We start from the raw sequence: 19,248 nt of genomic DNA, 5'->3' as shown, positions 1-19,248 counted from the left end.
AACATTATCTGGTAACTTGTTAAATAGTTTAAGGTACAAATTTAGTATAATAGTACTCTTTATCAAATTGACTGTCTACTGTATATGTAGGATATTTTCAGTTTCCCCCCATCTGTCAGAAGGTCATTAGGAAGGATATCTCCCAGTATATTTCTTTGCCTTCCCAAACCACAAATGTAAGACCAGTGGAAAAATTAGTCAAGTGTATGTCAGAAGGAGGTCCTCAGCTTAATAATTTTTAGAATAATGGAAAAAGCTATCTTTAGCACAATTTATCTAATCATGTAGCAATAGCCAGGGATCCAAATCAGTCAGTTGTCAAGACTGATAACATTGCTCAAAAGCTGAAATGGCAAGAGCTTTTATAAGCCTTAAGTTGGATGTTTGGAATACAATTTAGAAGACCTAGCAGTCAGTATTTATCAACTAATACACACTTGACATTGTATATACCTGATATTCTTTTAACTGTTTGGTTTGATAAAGAAGTGGCAGGTTAAAAATATTATGGCCTCTAAAAGAAGAAAAATGACAAGAAAAGCAGAGAGAATATGTAGATATTGGGTAAGCATGTAACTGTGGATCAGATTAATTTTGCATGATGTAATTATTAAATGTATATAGTATGCAATACGAAATCTCATTATATAGGGACGTGTTTCTTAAATGTGAAATTGAGATATCTGTTCCATTATTAAAGGATACTAATATATTAAGCCAATTGCACAATGGTATTTAGGCAGCAAACCACTGCAGTTGGTGCCAATTAAGTGCTGTCAAAAGACAAGTGGCATTTTCTTGCTGTTTGTCAACAGCATTTGTTCAGAGGTTCAGTTACGGTGCTTGTATCACCTTACTCTCTTTTTACTGATGCTGACCTGCAATTTATAAATTAATTTCTGGGATTTGGGGATAATGAGGGGTTTTTTGGCCATATCAGCAGTCAAAAGAACCCTATAATCGGAAAACCTCCTTTTTCTTAAATTTCTTTCTAAAATCTATTATGTAGTGTTGGCTCCTTATTTTCTAATGTGTCTACTGAGAACGTGAACGGTTCCTTTTTGGAGCAGCTCTTTTCTGTGTGAGAAGGTAACGTCTCTCATACACTTTGTTTCCCAAACCTTATCCTTATTTGGAATGTCCTCCATTTGGTGGCTGTCTTTCTGGACAGGTTGTGCTGAGACCTGGGCCCAGGATTCCAGCTGACCTTGTCAAGGCACATGATGCTGGTGTGTTGTTTGCCAGCCGGAGGCTGCAGGTGACACACACGTGTGTCAACCCCCTCTTTTGTGGCAGCGTGGCATTCACTGCCTGCTCCCGTTCAGGTGCTGGTGCTCTCTAACCTCAGATCATGTTTGCTGATCAGCAGTTTCCTTAGGTGTCCTCTACTCTAATGCAAAAAGTTAATACAGACTTTTTTACAGCTCTTTTCTCCGTCGTATTATTTTGAGATTGATTAAACTGTATATTGCTGAAACATGCTTTGGTGGAAAATACCTTGTGCTTGATTTCCTTTCTTATGGGCATTCTGTGAGGGAATAAACATTTGTAAAATCTTCCTGGTGTATTATACAAAAAGAGTTGTGTAAACCCTCCCGGTGTGTTTCTGTGGCATTGTTTTGTGTAGGCTGCCAGATTTTTACAGAGCTCAATTCACTTCGAAGTGTGGACTTAAAAAAGAGGTTAGAATGAAATACAGGACTATGCCAGGTTACATCCTAATGCATGAAAGGGAAACAATGGAATGCAATGTTGATGGAAAGAAAATTTGGTTCACAATTATGAACAGATTTTACTCTTTTTTTTTTCTTTTTTCTTTTCCTTACCCCTCTTCTTACCTTCCCCACTCCCAAAAGCAAACCCCAACCTATCCAATGATACTCAGAAGTTCACTGTAAAGATGTGTTTGTGTATGTGAGGTTAAAAAAAATAATAACGTTGTGACTGCCCATAGAAGTATTGTAAATTAATGTAGTTCAGTATATCATTTTGTCAGGGAAGTCTCATAGCTTCCAAGTTGCTGAATTCTTTGTGATAACATGTATCTAATAGGTAAGGGATGAAATTGTTCCAACTCTTGCTTTTAGGTTCTCTTCAGCAACAGGAGGAAATACAGAGAAAACTCAACTTTTGCATTTGGGAAGTAAAACATCATGGTAATAATGGAGTTGGTGAATAAATATGTGCACATGCTAGCAAAGAACTGCTAGAGAGAAGCAAATCCTGAAGCTAAAAGACCCCTTCAATTAATTTACTTACTGAACTTGCTCTCAGGTTTAGTATAATATTTAGAGAACAATGCCATCACTCAAATTACTCCAGTGTCTTATAAGGTGTTGTGGTGTCCCTAGATACTCTCCAGCACTTTTCTATTCTTTATTGTTAGACAAAATACAATTCATAATTCTAATTAAGTCAGCACATGCATATGTATGAAAATTCTTATTTTTCCAGGTCAAAACTCTGGGGAAAAAAACCCAATCCTCTCAAAGTACTGTGTACTTTCAATAACAACAAAAATATTCATATGCCTCCAAGCATTAGAGGATAATTTATCTGGTTTTCCCAGAACATAGGGAAACTGTGAACTTATGTAACAGGCTACATGTACCTTGGTATTATTGGCTTGTACGGATTGTGGAGAGGGAGAAGGATAATACAGCCTTGCTTGTTCTAACGAGATCTAATGTCTTAACGACTTAACACAATTATACTCTTATCATACGTATGGCTGTAGTCTCAATTGTTTTAGGTTCCTCTTCTTAAACAATTTTAAACCTTTCCTTTACTAGAGAAGATAATACCTTTCTGATAACTGTAGCTTACCTTTTTTTTTTCCCATTTGAGATGGGCCCTTCTATTTCCATGTAGCTTATTTGACTCACTTATTACCCTCCAAAGTTTAGAGGGAGAACTGATTACTCCTCTGATTCATCTTCTTTCTTAGCTACCTTTCCCACAAGTATTGCATTCTCTTTCAACCTGATAATTCATCTGTGTGGTGTTTCTTGAATTCATTGCTGATTCTGTGCTCAGAGTTGCATTTTCAGCTTAGTTGACTGGACTATAAATCAGTTTAATGTGTCCAGCATTAATCAGAGTGTATTAGTATCAAGGTAGATGTTTTGCACTTATAATGAGTCTTGCACATTTCTGTTATATTTATAAATGAATTAAAAAAGCGGCTTATGTTCTGTTAGTTCATGTTTTAACTGGTACATTTAAATTTTATACACAAATCAAGCTGCTTGTTGACTCTGAAATTATTTTGCATGAGAAAAAAAATAATCCATTGTTTCATTTCTTCTAATCTTTTGGAATGTCCCCAGAGTTCTTAGAGTTACAGAAAGAATAGCTCAATGTGTACAGATTACTGCTCTTTAAATCCTTCTGTAGTTTTAAAAGTATAGTATTTTTTCTTTCCTTATTTGGTCTAGACTGAGATGAAGATGTAGGTTAAACATGAAATTGGCAGACTTGTAGATAATACAAAGGCTATCAAAAAATAATATATTTTCCAGAAGACAGAACTCTCTTTATAAAAAGTGAAAGATACTACTAATATCAACTTGCAGGTCAATATGTTAACTCAGAATTGAGATGTTTCTTGTCCTTAAACACAATGACTGTTCTCAGACATTGAAGAAATGAGCAAAAAGGCAGCTTTTCAAGGCTGAAACCTTGGACAGCAGCACAAAAGACTGCCAGCACTTAGTGTCCTTTCAGAAGGTACTGTGTTCACTGGGGTGATAATGGCATGTGTCTCCTGCCACTTACATCACTTTTTCCCTGTATGAAGTTCTTGGTTTATATTTACTTTTAGATAATATTCATCTTAGCTACCATCTTGATGATTAAATTAAAATCGTGCAAGACTGCTTTCATATTATTTTAAAATATATCTTAACTGTATTGTCACTTCTGTCGTCTTATCCAAATTGTGGTCTTTTAGATGGTGGGTTGTGGTTTTTTTCCTGGTAGTTATTTTATCTGGAAAAATACCATTCTTCCAATATAACCACTGGCTAAATTTGCCTTTAAGTTTTTCTGAAGGCTGTTTGATTTTTAGTTCTTTGCCTTGCTTCTGTACCTTTCCCAAATCTTCTTGGAAAAGAATTTAAAATATGATCTGAATTTGCAAGTTTAATCCTAGCCAAATAATGTTTTGTTTTTGTCTTTTGTTCCACTTAGGGATGGCCTGTATCTATCTTCTGCTTATTTATTTTGCAAATTCTTTCTTGTACAAGTTCTTGCAAGCATACTGGAGATAGCTACTTGTTTAGAGGAGAGTGAGCCAAATTCACTCCTTTGACAAAGGGAAGGCTGAAGTGCACACCAAATAGCTGGACTCTGATGAGCTTCCTTCCTGAGCCAGCACATACTGAGAATAGTTCAAGGAGGCCTTCAGAATGTAGGTCTGAGGAAGAATGTGAGAGATTAGAGGATTTAGAATGGGAACTGGATCTTTCAGAAGACTTAGTGATGTCAGAATGGGAAAAGAACTGAAGTTACTCAAGAGGCTGGAGCTCATAGTTCCTCAATCCACAAAGCTTCATTGACATAGAGCAGCTTAACTTCTTTCCACTTTGCTCCTTTTTGTTACCAAAAGATAACCAGTGGCAAGTGCTTGGAGGTGCTTCCTGAAAGTGCTTCAGTTATACTACTGAAAGGGCACCATCAGTCTGTGACAACCCCAATAAAGCAAACCTCCAGATCTGTGTGTAGGCCTGGTGTGATAAAGCTTATTGCTAGGAATATCTATTTCCAGAATGGTGATAATTTTTTTTTTCTTCCCACAGCATAACTCCCACCTCTCCTCCTCTGCTTCTTCAGTGTACTGGTGCTTTACAGATTAAAATAATGCATTGCTAATCTGTTGGCAAGTAGACATGCCATTATCTCTTACTTTATTGTCATAATTTCTGAGGGTAAAATAGTGGATTTTGATTAAAACAGGAAAATACTACACTAAAGAAAAATATGGATTATAATAATTGAACTTTTAAAAGTGTTACTTAACTTTTGTTCTTGCTGCTGTGAAAAAGCATGTTACAGTAGACATATATTTACAGAAACTGTTTTTGCAGTCTTTTACGTATTTCGGATGCCTTTTTAAAGGATGCAATTAGTTGCATTTGCATACGCAGTTTGAACCTGATTATATATTGAAAGCTTAATGAAGTTTTGAGGTGAAATTTGAAAGCTTGGTAGGTCACTTGTTTTTCCCTGAATTAGATTGTTGTAAATGTCGTACGCAATAGATAGTGCTTAAGGTCGGGCTGCTTACTATTTAGTGAAATGCTTATTAAATTAATTAAATGCAGAATAAAATCTGGAGGCTGAGTGAAAAGACTAAAAAATCAGGCCTACATATGTATAGATTAATTATTTTTTTATGTGAAAGAATTGTTTGTCTTTATATCACCAAGCAGCATATTTTATCATAATTGTATAGCAGTATATATGAGTACATTCACTACTAGACAGTACATTCACTATCAGTAATTAGGAGAGAGTTTAAATTATTTCATCCAGTGTCTTGTTGAAATACCAGGGCATAGTGGTAAGTTTTCATGGTGGATCAGGGTAATAGAAGAATAAAAAGGTTCTAAGTTTATAAATAACTGAACAAGACTTGCTAGGCGAATGCCTGGTGTTTGTAATGGTATATAAAATCAGTAAGTATAAAAATAGTCTGTTTAAAAACCCCACAATTTGTTGTTACAGACACCAATATCTGTAGAAACTGAATTGGGGATATTACTTGTATATTTTACTGTTAATTAAAAAAAAAAGTTTAAAAATGTAGTGGCAATGCCAAATACTGGAAAGCCAGGAAACAACAACGTGATATTTTCATTTGCAGTCTTGGAACTCTGACAAAAGCATGACATTAGTCTCTAAATGTGAAAACCTGTCTTGTTCACATCTCAAAGGGATGGTGCTGTTTGAATGACTGAATCATTCTGATTATTTAAGTCCTGTTGCAACATTATTTGCTATGTGCATTGAAAGCTGCTCTGACCTCTTATTCCTGTAGGTATGTATGTGTAAATGCATATATATATATAAACACACATAAGAGTTGAGCCATTATAAGTAGGGAAATAAGACATTAAGAATGTAAAGAGTTCAGATGAAGACAGCCTTCAAAATAACTTTTATAGTCTAACATTGATTTATCTAGAATTTCCAAAAGAATTTGTATTTTATCTGAAAAGAATCCCAGTATAGTCAGTTGGGGATTGATTCAGAAATCATTGAAAAGGTCATGTTAATAAATGATAGAAGCATTTTAAATAGTATCCAGGGAAAACCTCTGAAGAATCACTATTATTATGCCTTTTCTTTATTTTGAACCATTCCATGGTTATAGTTGAAGCTTTCTGGTAGATCAGTATGATCCAATTGGCTGCCAGCCAACGTGCAGCCTTTCTGCAGTGGATGTGGGAAACCGGTATCTGAACAGCCAAGTCCATTCCAAGAGCTTCCTGCCATGGCTGTGCTGTCCTGGCACATAGCCCCCATTTGCTGCTCCCGGGCCTGGCTGAAGGATGGAGCTGGAAGCACGTTTCCTGTTGTGACTGCACATCCTGGGATGGCACAAGGAAGTTGCAGGCTATAATGCACAGAGGGGAAAGGACCGAGGGATGTTTATGTTCCTCCTCTCCACAGTAGCTGCTCTGGTTGAACCTCTCCGTGTTTGTTCATTGGATGTGCAAAACTGATTTTGTTTTGTCTATTTTTTTTTTGCGGTATGAATAACTGGCATTAAACAGCTACTTTCTCCTCTGCAGAAGGCACAATCCAAATAAAGCGTTTTGGATTTGATAAGTCATTTCGAACTACCTGAACTATATAGCAAGTGTTATACCACATGCTTTTTGATGGTAAGTATTTATTTTGCATCCAAGGGCAAAGGGGATGAATGGGAAGAGGTGCAGACACAATAGAAAGCGTATGTACTAATGTGAATGTTTCTATCAGTTTATGCAATTTTTTTGTCGTTTTTCTTTGCAGCAATAGAAACGTATGAAATTGTTTTATGACATGAAACTTACTTTATTTAAAATTATGATTACAGGTGCATGTGATTGTTCTCCATTAAAAATTATAAGATTGTGAAATAGTTCTTCAATCATCTGATATACCTCACTTCTGTACCTTCATCTTTCATCTGTTGTGGAATAATAAACAATGCATTAAGTCAATATATCCACTTCAGATGCATTATACACACTAAGTACACATTACCTTGTAAGTTAAAATACTGCAGAATCCTCTGTTCAGGAAGAAACCATGTGTACATTCTCTTCTAGGCTTGGCATTTGTCTGGCCTGTGTTTGTTCTTGGGCCTCTATAGTGCTTCTTGCCTTGCTTGGTGTGTATCCATATGTATCCAACATGGAACTTGAAAAAGACTTACAGTTCTTAAGTAATATGTCTCAAAATAACGACTGTTCTATGTTTGAAGATGAATAATTAATATTACTAAGGAAACCCTAGGTTGTCTAAACTATGTTTTAAAACACATTTTAATATATTGACAGGTTTTCATTTTTAATATAGATTAAATTCTACCCAGTCTTTCATATCTATAATGTGTACTGTAAGAATTTTTTTTGGCAAAATTACTTACTGATTTGTATTTATCCTATGTTTGGATGATCAGGCAGACACTGAAATGTATACTGCCTGTTACCTGTGACCAATAAATGTGCTGAGAACTGTATACCAGCTTTTCAAAAAGTGTCCATGCCATCTTGTACTATTACAGTATTGATTTTTTTCATTTTCAAATATTACAGATTGACTTGCCTATGCAGACAGCCAGCTTTTTAGGTTTGATAAAATTTTCCTTTGGGTATTTTAGGTAACGTAAGTTACAGATACTGCCTTCAATTCTGAAATAACATACACTTGAAGCCAATGATTTTAAATTGATTGCTAAAACGGCCAGTAATGTGTCTCACATGTAGTTCAGCCAAGTTTCTCAATAATCATCCTTTCCCATTTACGGATTATGGGATTTCAGAGTTTGGATGCTTGAAAAGAAAGAACAGATGTCATTTAATTTCTAATTTTAATGAGAAGGAGGTTTGGAAAAAACCCCAAACAAACCACAGACATAAAACACGGAGAAAAATAAGGCTTTTTCTTAATTCAGAAATTAAGAAAAAATTGGGAAGCAACAATTTCTACTTTGCTTTGCTTTACTTAGTCTGATCTGAAAAGCCATCAGTTAAGTTCTTGCAGCAGTACCTCTCCAGGGATTTTGGCCTGGCTTGATGTAATTTCTCTGCAGTCCTTAATGCTTACACTACCTTCTTTTCCAGCTCTTCCAAACAAAACTATTTTCAGTTCCTCCAAATGTTCAACAGCCAAACTGCCCAGCAAAGATTTTTGTTCTGTGATTTTAGGCTTTTGGCTGACAGAACAGTGTCACCAATTGCTGAGTGTCACAAACTGCCCGAGGCTTGCATAGGGCCTGCACTGATCCTTCCATGACACTGCACATGGCACTGCTGATGAGACTTCAGGTTTACAGCTGGTGGGCTCTGAATCAGTCATTTAAGGACAGCTATAAAATACTTTCCTGTTCCTTCCCTCCCTTCATCCCTTCATCTCCCTTCCTCTTCCCAATTAACAAGGTAATTTAATAGTTAACGTTCATATGTGGGGGTGGGTCACTGCTTTTGCCAAAGGAAAGATTTTATCATTATGTGAAGAGCTTGTGTGGTTTCTGGACAGCATGCACTGACATACCTTGTGCTTGTAGCAGAGGTTTCAAATAATACTATTGCTGTTAACTGCTGTTCTTGGAAGCACAGAAAATACTTAAAATTAGTAATTGCCATCTTAAGTAATTATTTTGAAAATGAAAGGAGTTACCAGTTTTCCTGTTTCTGTATTGTGATTTTCTGTTCAACTGCTTTGTGTTTTGTTTCATTTATCACCATGCCCTCTTACTTAGCTTGTCTTAATTGTGGAGAAAAGGAGGAGTGATGTTTTGCCAACGAAAATAGTTGTTTACTACAATGTGAATCGGCTACTGCTGCAGCTGACTTTACTGTTTTGAGAGCTACTAACTAAGCAACATCTCCTGAAATAATAACATTATAAACCAAAAATGCATGAGAACTGAGGACATGATCATGTGTTTTATTGTTTTAATCTTTAAATAGACTTATGAACTGACCATTCTTTCATTACCACAGAGAGGTGGAGGATAAGACTTTCAAGTTCATTTTCGTGCTCTGAAAAGTATCAGTTTACAAACAAATACTTGTGAAAGATGAGAATGGTCATTGTTATACCTTGGTTGTCCGTTAACTGAGAAGTGGTCTCTAGTTCGCAATGGTCTCCTGTTCTATCTTAATTCTTTGGATAAAACATTCTAGTCTTTTCCATGGATAGGAAAGAAGCTAATTAACCATTTCATTTTTCAAAAGAAAGTTTTCTTGAAGAAAATGTTCTTCCTGAAGATGGTGTCATATTAATCGTGCCTTTACCAAAGTAACTTCTAAGAAAGGCTTTAGTTACTATTTCATTGATATTCCCATTTTTATGAAACACTGATAGAAAGACAATCCATTGCCTTACTAATATGCTGCTTGAATTCCAGATTATTTTTTAAGTGGAGTGATTGTTGACAGGAGCAGTCCATATTGTAGGTATCCCCTCCTCAGCACAACCCTTTTCTGTCTGACAGCGTGATCCTGCTGGTCTGCAGCAGTTCCTGATGCAGGCAGAGCCTGTGTATGACCCTGTGCTTATCAGAAGCTTATGGTGGTGGAGACTGCTGCCAGATGTCCTGCAAAAATCTACAGCAGTAGATGAAGTGGACATCCTCGGGTGCAAGTAATCTATTAAAAAGGATTATTGGTACAGCAGGATCTCTGTAAAGGCGCGCAGATTGCTCTTTTTAAAGTATAAAGTGTATTCCTGAGTGCAGAGTTGATTTGGAAGATGAAAAAACAGATCGTAAAGTTTACAGTACAGTAACTATTTTATGCGTGTGAGTGCATATGTAAGAGTCTTTCTCTGAAGAACCCCCACTTTACTTCAGAGGTTCAAGATCTGTCTTAAAGCTTGATGTTTAGTCCAGATTAACCAACCAAGTGGAAAGGCTTTTGAATATGTTTGTCAAAACAACCATAATGCACCTTTCCCACTTGCGCTGTAACATCACTGTGGACCACTGTTTTGTGGCTGGCCTGTCGTAATCCTTTAATAAGTAGATGAAAAAATGTTGGTCAGCTGTCTGATTTAGTAATGCTATTAGTCAGCAGCTTGTCACTTACAAGGTTTTACTACATTAACAGCCATAGAGAAACAGATTTCTTGTGATCAGTATACTTTTCTGTGTCTGTTTTAATTATTTAACGCTGCTGATAGAGTTCATTTAAGTAGGAGACTGGGAAATTTCTTTTGACCTTGGCTGTTATTTTGGAGGAAAATGTTTGACAAGGTCAATTTCCCTCCCATGTCTTACTGTGCTGTGTTATGGTCTATAAATGTGCTATTCCTATAAACCTTTGAGAAAAAGGTAAAATAACTCCTTAACGTAATTGCCGTTACTGTAAGGAGTGTGATGACCTCATTTCTCTGCCCTTCTATGGTTAATAAAGAAACAGCAAGAAAATTATCAGGAGCCTGTTTATATGCAAATGGAGGAAGATTTCATATTATGTCTTCATATAAAAATTGAAACTAATTTTCCTCTTTCTGAAGATAGTATGTTGAAATGACGATATATGTTCTGATTTCTTGATCCAAAATTTTGCTAGATCAACACAGAAAGCTAACCCAAAGAAAGTTTCTCATGTTTCTTTCCTAAAAATAGATTTTTGTGTATCAGCAGTTAACCAAAAACCACAGAAACTTTTCATGGGTTTTTGAGCAGCAGCTTGATAAAATTATGGTGATATTTGACATGTGACAGGATGAAGTTGTCCCTAGGTGTTAGATGCTTACATTTCAGAGGCATTAGCTTCAACACTAAATTTATTTGTTTTATCTAAGATGCTGAATGATACGTGTGTCCTCCACATATGGTAAAAATACAAATTTGGACCAAGAAGGATGATCACGCTCAAAAACAAAGATGAGTTTTGCAACAAAACACCCCAAATCTCTTGTTTATAATTAAAAGTTAATCTTCAAATACCTTCCCTGAGAATTTAAGTCTGTATTTCCAGTTTGGTATTTTGGCAAGTGTCTCACATGAGTTCCAGCTGGGAGGCACATTTCCCGAGGAAACTGAGTAGAATGTAGGCGTTAAAAACATAGCCTGGAAGGCCAGTCCCAGAACTGTGTGGAATTTAGTTGGAGGTTTCCATTGATAACTAGGCCTTACTTTGATCTTCTTTTGGTTTGAGAAATGAGGGAAAGAACCACAGCTAACTTTATCTCTCCTCTTGTAGGAAAGCATATTATATCAGTTACCTGAGCTACAAAAGCTGCCATTCAAAAATGCCCATCAATATTTAACTGTCAAATGTGTTAACTAGGAGTCTGTTGTAAAGTTTCAAAACTGGTCTGCTCTGATGACATACAAGCAAGTGGCTCTGGGGAGTTTGCCAGTGGGACTTGCAGCATGCTGAGGCACAGTGCCAGGTGAAGTCCTGCACTGGAGACGACATGCCTCTGTTTCCTTCTCCACTCTCATCTCCATGAATTAGTATCCCAGCCCCACACATATATTTTATTTTGGGACCTCCGCCTCTTTTTCTCTTTGCCTTTCCAACTTCCTCTCTTATGTACTTTAGCACATCACCCAAATCTGAACTCTTCACCTGTAATTCTGTAGAAATCTGGCTTGTCTTGTCACTGCTCCTCCTTCTCCACGAAGAAGTGGTAGTTCTGCAGCATTGCCGTGTTCCTTCAGCAGATGTTCTGAGATGAACATACTTTGATACTCTGGTGATAACTGCCTCTGCAGGTGTTTTAGCTAAGCTGCCAGAGAAGTTAAACCAGTGCTTTTAATGTCATTACTATGCAGGTATGAATGAGTCAGGAAGAAGGAACTACTTTTTATTTATATATGGGTAAGATGAAGACTTGTTTTTCTTTTTCCCCGTTCCTGTGTTCTTCAAAGAGTGGTGAAGCTTGTTGTGACAAAAGAAATTCAAATGATATTTTATATAATTACTACTTGTTCTTGGTTTAAATATCCAGCACATGAGAGGAAGGAGGCAGTGTATATAAGTAATTTTTGTAAGAGATTTTTCCTGTGGTTTATCTGGACAGGATTTGACAGTATGATATACAAAAATCCTGAATTATCTGCAAAAACAAAATCCTCTGGGAAATCTGAGGTTCTTGCTATTTACTTGTCTAAATGTATATAACTGTCTTGTTATCGGTTATCCTGCATTAATTTCTCAGTTTAGTTTAATCTATACAACTGCAAGTGTTTTATTTTTTGAAACATGGAGTACTTAGCATAAAGGCACTTGAAGGGCCTTTGTGGTTTTTACCATTAGGCACTTGATTCTTCCAGTAAATAAGATACAGGCAACTTGTAGTTGTTAAGTATATTAAAAAAAAAAATCGAAGTAGGTTGTGTGAAACTATTAAATATGACAAAATTAAAATAATATGATGAATATAGTTTGCTGGTTCCTGATTCCAGTGCTTGTTGTGCAGGTATTTTGTTTCACTATGACCTGGAGTAGGTCAAGGTCTCACTTAGTTATTTGATTCAGAAAGAATCTGGGAACCTCTGTTAGATATTTAGTTAGGATTGAGTTAGTACATCTAATTAAGTTCCCTAACAAGCATAATGAAGAGACCTTACTTAGAACTTAGAAGTGCTATCAAAGTGCTTAACTCAGCAAGTATCTGTACCTAACAAATCCTTTTTACAGAAGTGAACTACATTTCCTGTGTCAGCTGCGTATAGTCAGTCAAATAATGAATTTTTAACATATATATTCATAGAAGAGATTGCTAAATTAAAAAAGTTAACCAAATACAGAAAGCTATAAAAATACTGAAAGTAAAAACCATTCCCTCTACCTTGCAGAACCTGCCTCGATGTGCTTAGCATGACTCAGTAGTGCCCGTTTTTGCTGAATAAGCATCTTATCAGAGTCAAGTGCTTGTTCTTCATGACAATGCAGTGAGGAGGTAATTCCACATGATCATTCACTTGCAGGACAAGACTAACTAGACAACTGAGGTTATTTTGGGATTGTGTTTAGGCATAAGTACTGTGTGAGGCTAGAGAAGAACTACATCCAAAACCATCAAACAGAACAGAACTGACTACTTCAGACTACTCTGTTTTGTTAATTGAAATATTTTGGAATTTGTTGCCTTTGTAGTATCAGAATTTTCTTCAATTTGCTGCATAAATGATGGTGAAATTTGTAATAGAGTTATCACTGCTCATGAATTCCTTCCTCACCTCCTGCAATATCAAACTTGGTGTATGCCTTCCCTGAGCTGAAATTCTACAATTTTCCTCTCCTAGTTAAGACTTGGAATTTAGATGATATCTCATTATGCTAGCAGATTCATTTGAGATTTGGGTTATCTGGGGGAGAATCCCTGGAAAAGGGAGTGTGGGGGCTAAAGCTACTCAGCTTTCTCAAACTGTGCTGTGCACAGAATCTGCAAGGGAGCTGGATTCAGAGACGTAGGTTAGAGTGGTACAGAAGGGGATCCTCACACTGCTGGTGGCACACCTTTCCTGTGTGCTTTCCCTTGCCTGCTGTTACTGTGTGATTTTTACTCTGGATATCAGCAACTCTTGTTTTTACTTTTTTTTTTTTCTCCCTAAGTACATCTTATACCAGTTATTCCATATATGTTCTTGAGTAAGTTTCATCAAACCATCGGAATTACTGTTTTTTACTGTTGTGTGAGAAGTATCTGAACCTCTGTTTTCAGAAGATAGGAGTGGTTAGTTACATACATAACTACTGATGCAATGGATATAAAAATTCTGCCAGCCAAATGTAGAGAGCTGATCTCATCTGTTCTTTGCTCAAGTGCCTGATCTAGTCTAGGCAAAATCTTTAGGGAATTTAGCTAGAAATATATGTATTTGTTGTGCAAGTGATAACTACAGTGTAATGATCCTTTTTTAAAAAATATGACCAAATTCCTTCACAAAATTCTTGCAAAAAAATTCTTGAAGCACAACCAACTTGAGTAAGAACAGGAGTACATATGTGTGTTTACAAAAGTCGTATTCTGTCAAGGATCAAATCTCTTGGCCAAAGCATAGTGAGATTGGGGGACTTTTCAGCGCGAGGGTAGCGATTATATCGTCTTTTTCTTTCTGCCTCTTTCTTCAAGCACGGTAGTGGGAAATGGGTTTGTCTATGTTTTTCTTATGGAGGTAGGTCATAAGAGAACTCCTGACCTGAATATCATTTAATGGAATATGAGAAATATCCTTAGTAGTAGGTAACAATACAGGTGCTGTCTGTAATTTGCAATATTTATCCCTAAGTATCTGTGTGTACAGTATCATATGCACCTTTTGCTTAGTACTCTTTTAATGAAGTTGTTTTCAGTTCTTCAAGGGACATGAAACAAGCTCTGTAATCAAACGTTAGGCAGACAGGGAAGGCATTAGCAGTCATGCTCAGAATAATTTTTCTTCTACAGATCAGTAAGCTTCTTATTGAAGTATTCAGCAGTAGAAAGAAAAGCTGTGGAACCTACATTACAGGGCAGAAACTAACTAGTAATTACATGAGATTGTTAAGATTAGTAAGTTAAAACTCTTGTACTCTGTGCAGGCTGTAGCTGGGCAAGACAAAACCACATTTGTGTCTTAGAAAATAAAATACCTCTAAGAATCCAAGGTTTTGTGTTTTTTAATATGTCATCGTGTTCTATTTAAGACTTTAGTGCTTTGCACTGTTGTAGTGAAATGATCAAAGAATGAAAAGATATTTTGACTTGGCTTAAACCAAATCTCTGCATAACACTTCTGTAAAAAGTGTATTACTTCTTGTGTTGTTCACTGCTGCTGTGTTGATCTTGTTTGTTGGGTTTTTTTAAAAAAGATATTTCTCTAATGTTCTTTTATTCTACTCTGTGTGATTTTTTTAATTTTTTTTCCTTATTTCTCTAATTCTAGTTTTATTTCGGAACCATGTATTGTGGCAGTTTTGACCAGCACAATATAAGAAAGATATTAAGCCATAAGAGTGTCCAAAGGAGGGCAATGCAGATGGTGAAGGGCCTTGAGGAGAAGCCGTGTGAGCAGTGGCTGAGGTCACTTGGGCTGTTCACCCTGGAGAAGAGGAGACTGAGGGGAGATCTCATTGCAGTTACAACTTCCTCCTGAGGGGAAGAGGAAGGGCAGGCACTGATCTCTTCTCTGTGGTGACCAGTGACAGGACCCAAGGGAATGGCCTCAAGTTGTGTCTGGGAAGGTTTAGGTTGGGTATTGGCAAGAGGTTCTTTGCCCAGAGAGTGATTGGGTTGCTGGAACAGCCTCCCCAGGGAAGTGGTCACAGCACCAAGCCTGACAGAGTTCAAGAAGTGTTTGGACAATGCTCTTGGTCCTGTGCAGGGCCAGGAGTTGGACTCGATGATCGTTGTGGACCCTTCCAACTCATCTGATTCTGTGATGTTTTTTCATATATGCCTTGCTGCAATTCTGGATGTGGGAGGTATGTGACAGCATGAAATCCTGCCTGGGCCTCTATGCTGTGTATCAGAATGCTCAGAGGAAATATCAGCATTTAACTTACTGTCTTGATACCAGTCATCACGGCTCCTGGGGACTTCCTTCAGGTGTTGTGTTACAGGCTTGTCTGGAGAAAGAGGACATTGCTGAGTGGTGATCGTAGTCTCTGCCCACCTCATAGTGGTTTCTGTTTCTCCCTCAGATATGAAAAGTTACTTCCATGTGTAATTCACTCATAATTGCAGATCCAGCTAGTAAAAGTGAACTGTCCCACTTGATTTTTTTAGCTGTACTTAAAATATGTTGTTTGGTGAGAAAGGCAAATCCATAGAATTTCTTAAAAATTGGGGTTTTTTAGAGAACTTCAGCAGTTATGCTGTCAAAGCCTGTATTTGGAACAGTAGCACACTATTTTTGTAGTGTGGTTTTTAATTTACTCTTTCTCATTCAGCATAGTGGATCAGGAGATGTAAAAGAATGCAGCTTGTCTTACTCTTTACAGAAGAAGTGGAAGAAAACCAGTAGAGCTGTATATGGAATTAAATAGTTTTCTCATTCTTTCTGTACCTCCTTTTAAAAAGAACCCAAACAAACCAAACTAAAAAACAACTATTTTAGATACCTGTTATCCTGTGTGTTTATTTAGTTGCTTGTAATTTTCTGGGAGAATAAATCCATATATGTTACTAGTTTTAAATATTTTTATTAGTAAGAGAACAAAAGCTTGATTTTTGCTAATTGAAAAAAATAGCAATTTTGTTGTTTGTTTCTCAGGATAATAATCATTCTTCTTTTTATTAGTTAATGTTTTTAAAAAAATCTTCTGAATGTCTTGCCTGGATTCTAAAGAAAATAACTTGGAATCACTTATGAGACCGAAAATGCTTGTATTTGATTGTTTATGTAAAATAAAGTTTGTGACATGAATTTCGTCGGTGTGGGTAAAAGTTTATTACAGTTAGTTTTGATAATACAAAGCATTATCTAAGGTCATTCCCTTCATTGTTCCCTCTGTTTGCTTAAGTAGTTTGCAGTTCATTAATGATTTACTAGAAACAATAAAAATGTGACTCAACTAACTAAATGTAAATAATTTAATTTTCTTGATGTATTTATAATGTATTGAGCATATTTGCAGTTTTAGCAACACTTCAGTGGCATTCTCTCTCCGTTGGCAATCCACTTTATAGGCATGATCAAGTTTTCCAGAGAAGCTGATGATCCAGCACGGGAGGTGAGGGCTACTAAATTCCTCTGGGAGAGTTTCCAGGGATAGCTTTTCTTGCAGGCCAGTCTCAAAGCACAGCTGTAGTACCCAGTGTACTAGTCATAGATCAACAGTTGGGGAAGAAGATGCTGCTTCCACACCTGCTTGCAACTTCCTTGGTTGTCAGACCTCAGTGGAAGGCAGTGTCCTCCCACAGGCAGGGATGAAAACAATCCCCTCGTGCACAGGCAGTGTGAGCAGTTCTGGATCAGCACTGGTGACCTCCAGCACACTTGTAGCAGTAGCACTCTGTATGAGGCCACTCTTACGTTTGACTGCAAAACATGATTTTTTTGCACCACCTCCTCCTAAAAGGCAAATCCAGTATTTTCTTGCTGTTTTAATTATATCTTCATTTCACCTCCTGGGGAGGTTCTGAAAACAGCACAAGGTTTTAACCCGGGAGCCATTCAGACTAGGTAAGAAAAATGTAGCAAGGAAAGATTATTAGATCAATGACCCCTGGATGTCACAGATGATCCAAATCTTCCCTTCTTTCTTGTGTACTACATATGCTAAACTACCCTTCTGCAGTCTGTGCTGGAAACTCCTACCAGAATTGCATGGATTTGTATGGCTGACCCAGGCTCTGCAATCCCTCACAACATTTTGGGGGACTGTACTGGTAGTTAATGACTTGATTTTTTCTCTGCATTGCTGGGCCAACAAAGGAGTAGCTTGTGCATCCCTGGATAGCATTGCTGCATTGCCCACTGGAGTGCAGGCTCCTTGGGAGGCCGGATATGGGCAACACTCTTTTCCTTCTTGAATACTTTGAGTGGCAAGAATTCAACTCCCCAGCGCTTTCCTTTATTCCCCTAAGAGCTTGTATCAGTATTTGTTCATAAAGGTCTGTAAGTAAATTCATAAGGCACAATAATGGTGGTGGAAGGAGTTTATTCTGAATGGGTCCATCAGTAGTGTCAGGAGCGAGGAGATGCTGGTTCCCAGCCTGGCTCCACTGCTGCTGCTGGGAGCACAGATGGAGTCTGGGGCACACAGGGCTCTCAGGTCACATCCAGGGGCCAAGGAGAATAAGCTTGTTCCCAGGAAGGCTGGCTATCAGGAACAGTTTTGTGAATGTCTTTATTAGATAAAGTGAGTGTAGTTTGCCTTTTTTCTGTCAAACAAAGCAACTTAACTGCATTAAAAAAATTGGTATATGCTGCTGCCTACTTCTGAGGTCAGCATCATCACTGTCATTGGTGGTACAAACACTAAGGGCAGCATGAAGTCTGGATCTGTTCATTTCCTGCTGGAAATTCTGGAATGAATGATGTGCATGAAGTACCTTAAGTGTGATGATTAGATAGCATATTGCCGTGTGACTCATGTTGTTCATTGCTGTTACCATGGCTGTCACAGCTACCTTGTGAGATGTTTATATGAATATTTTTTATAGCATTGAAGTGATGGTGTTAGCAAGTGTTGGGGATTTTTGTTTGCATTGTAAGCTGTGTTTCAAGTCAGTGTTTTAAAAAATACCATCTTTGGAAATTGTTCTAATCCATGGGAAATCTTGGTTTATACTTAGAAAACTGTTTCTGTTTTTGTTATCACGAAGACGAAGGAAATCTGTTTAACTGTAGGCACTGCCTCTGCAAACCACAGTCATTTTGTTATTCAATCACAAGAATCTAATGTAAATCCTGGTTGTCATCCTCTTTTTTATTGCTGCGTTTGGGTTTTTTGTTGGGGTTTTTGGGGGGGGGGCAGGGGGAGTTTGTTTATTTTTAAGTATTACAAACTGTGAAATAGCCATTGTCTTTTAAGACATAACATAAGGAGAAATGTACCCCATCTTTTAAAAGAAGCTATGTTTTATTTATCAGTACATGATTATTTTAAACCTAGTTGAGCATATATAGCTGCATCTGCATAACATAATTAATATACTAGAAGAAAAAATGTATTTTTCTATCATGTTGGGGGTTTTGCTAAAGATTAGTATAATCGTGTCTTCTTCCTGGATTATGACTTTAAATACAGATAAACTTTCACATATTAATGCAGCATTTTCGTGATGATGAAGGTTGTTTAGCAGGCAGTCTCAGCTTTTATTTCCAGTACAAATAACATTGATCAGGCAGGGGGGGTTGTTTTTCCTATGGTAACAAATTTAAAAGATCTCTTTAGCTCTGTTAAAGGTGATGTGATGTTTGAATCAATAAATTTGCTTATTCTTTTCATTTTCAGTTCTTTAATTTTTGTGTTCATTTTCTTACAGGAGTTATTTTAATTTGAAATTTAATTTGTGTTCTCAAATCTGTTATGTTTGTTTTCATTTGCCAAAAGCTGGCAACCAGACAGAAAACTAGAGTTT

General features: G+C 37.0%; 1 protein-coding gene across 4 annotated transcripts in view; it reads left to right on the top strand.

Moving 5' to 3' along the window:
• Nucleotides 1-19,248, top strand: part of CAMSAP2 (calmodulin regulated spectrin associated protein family member 2) — an 82,206-nt gene that overhangs the window by 20,775 nt on the left and 42,183 nt on the right. The gene's annotated exons all lie outside the window — the stretch shown is intronic.

Source organism: Pipra filicauda, unplaced genomic scaffold (genome assembly GCF_003945595.2).
Source record: "Pipra filicauda isolate LSUMZ 115617 unplaced genomic scaffold, ASM394559v2 scaffold478_size463431_pilon, whole genome shotgun sequence".
Taxonomy (NCBI): Eukaryota; Metazoa; Chordata; class Aves; order Passeriformes; family Pipridae; genus Pipra; species Pipra filicauda.
Note: the sequence above shows the minus strand (reverse complement) of the source record. Positions and strands in the feature narration are given on the sequence as shown.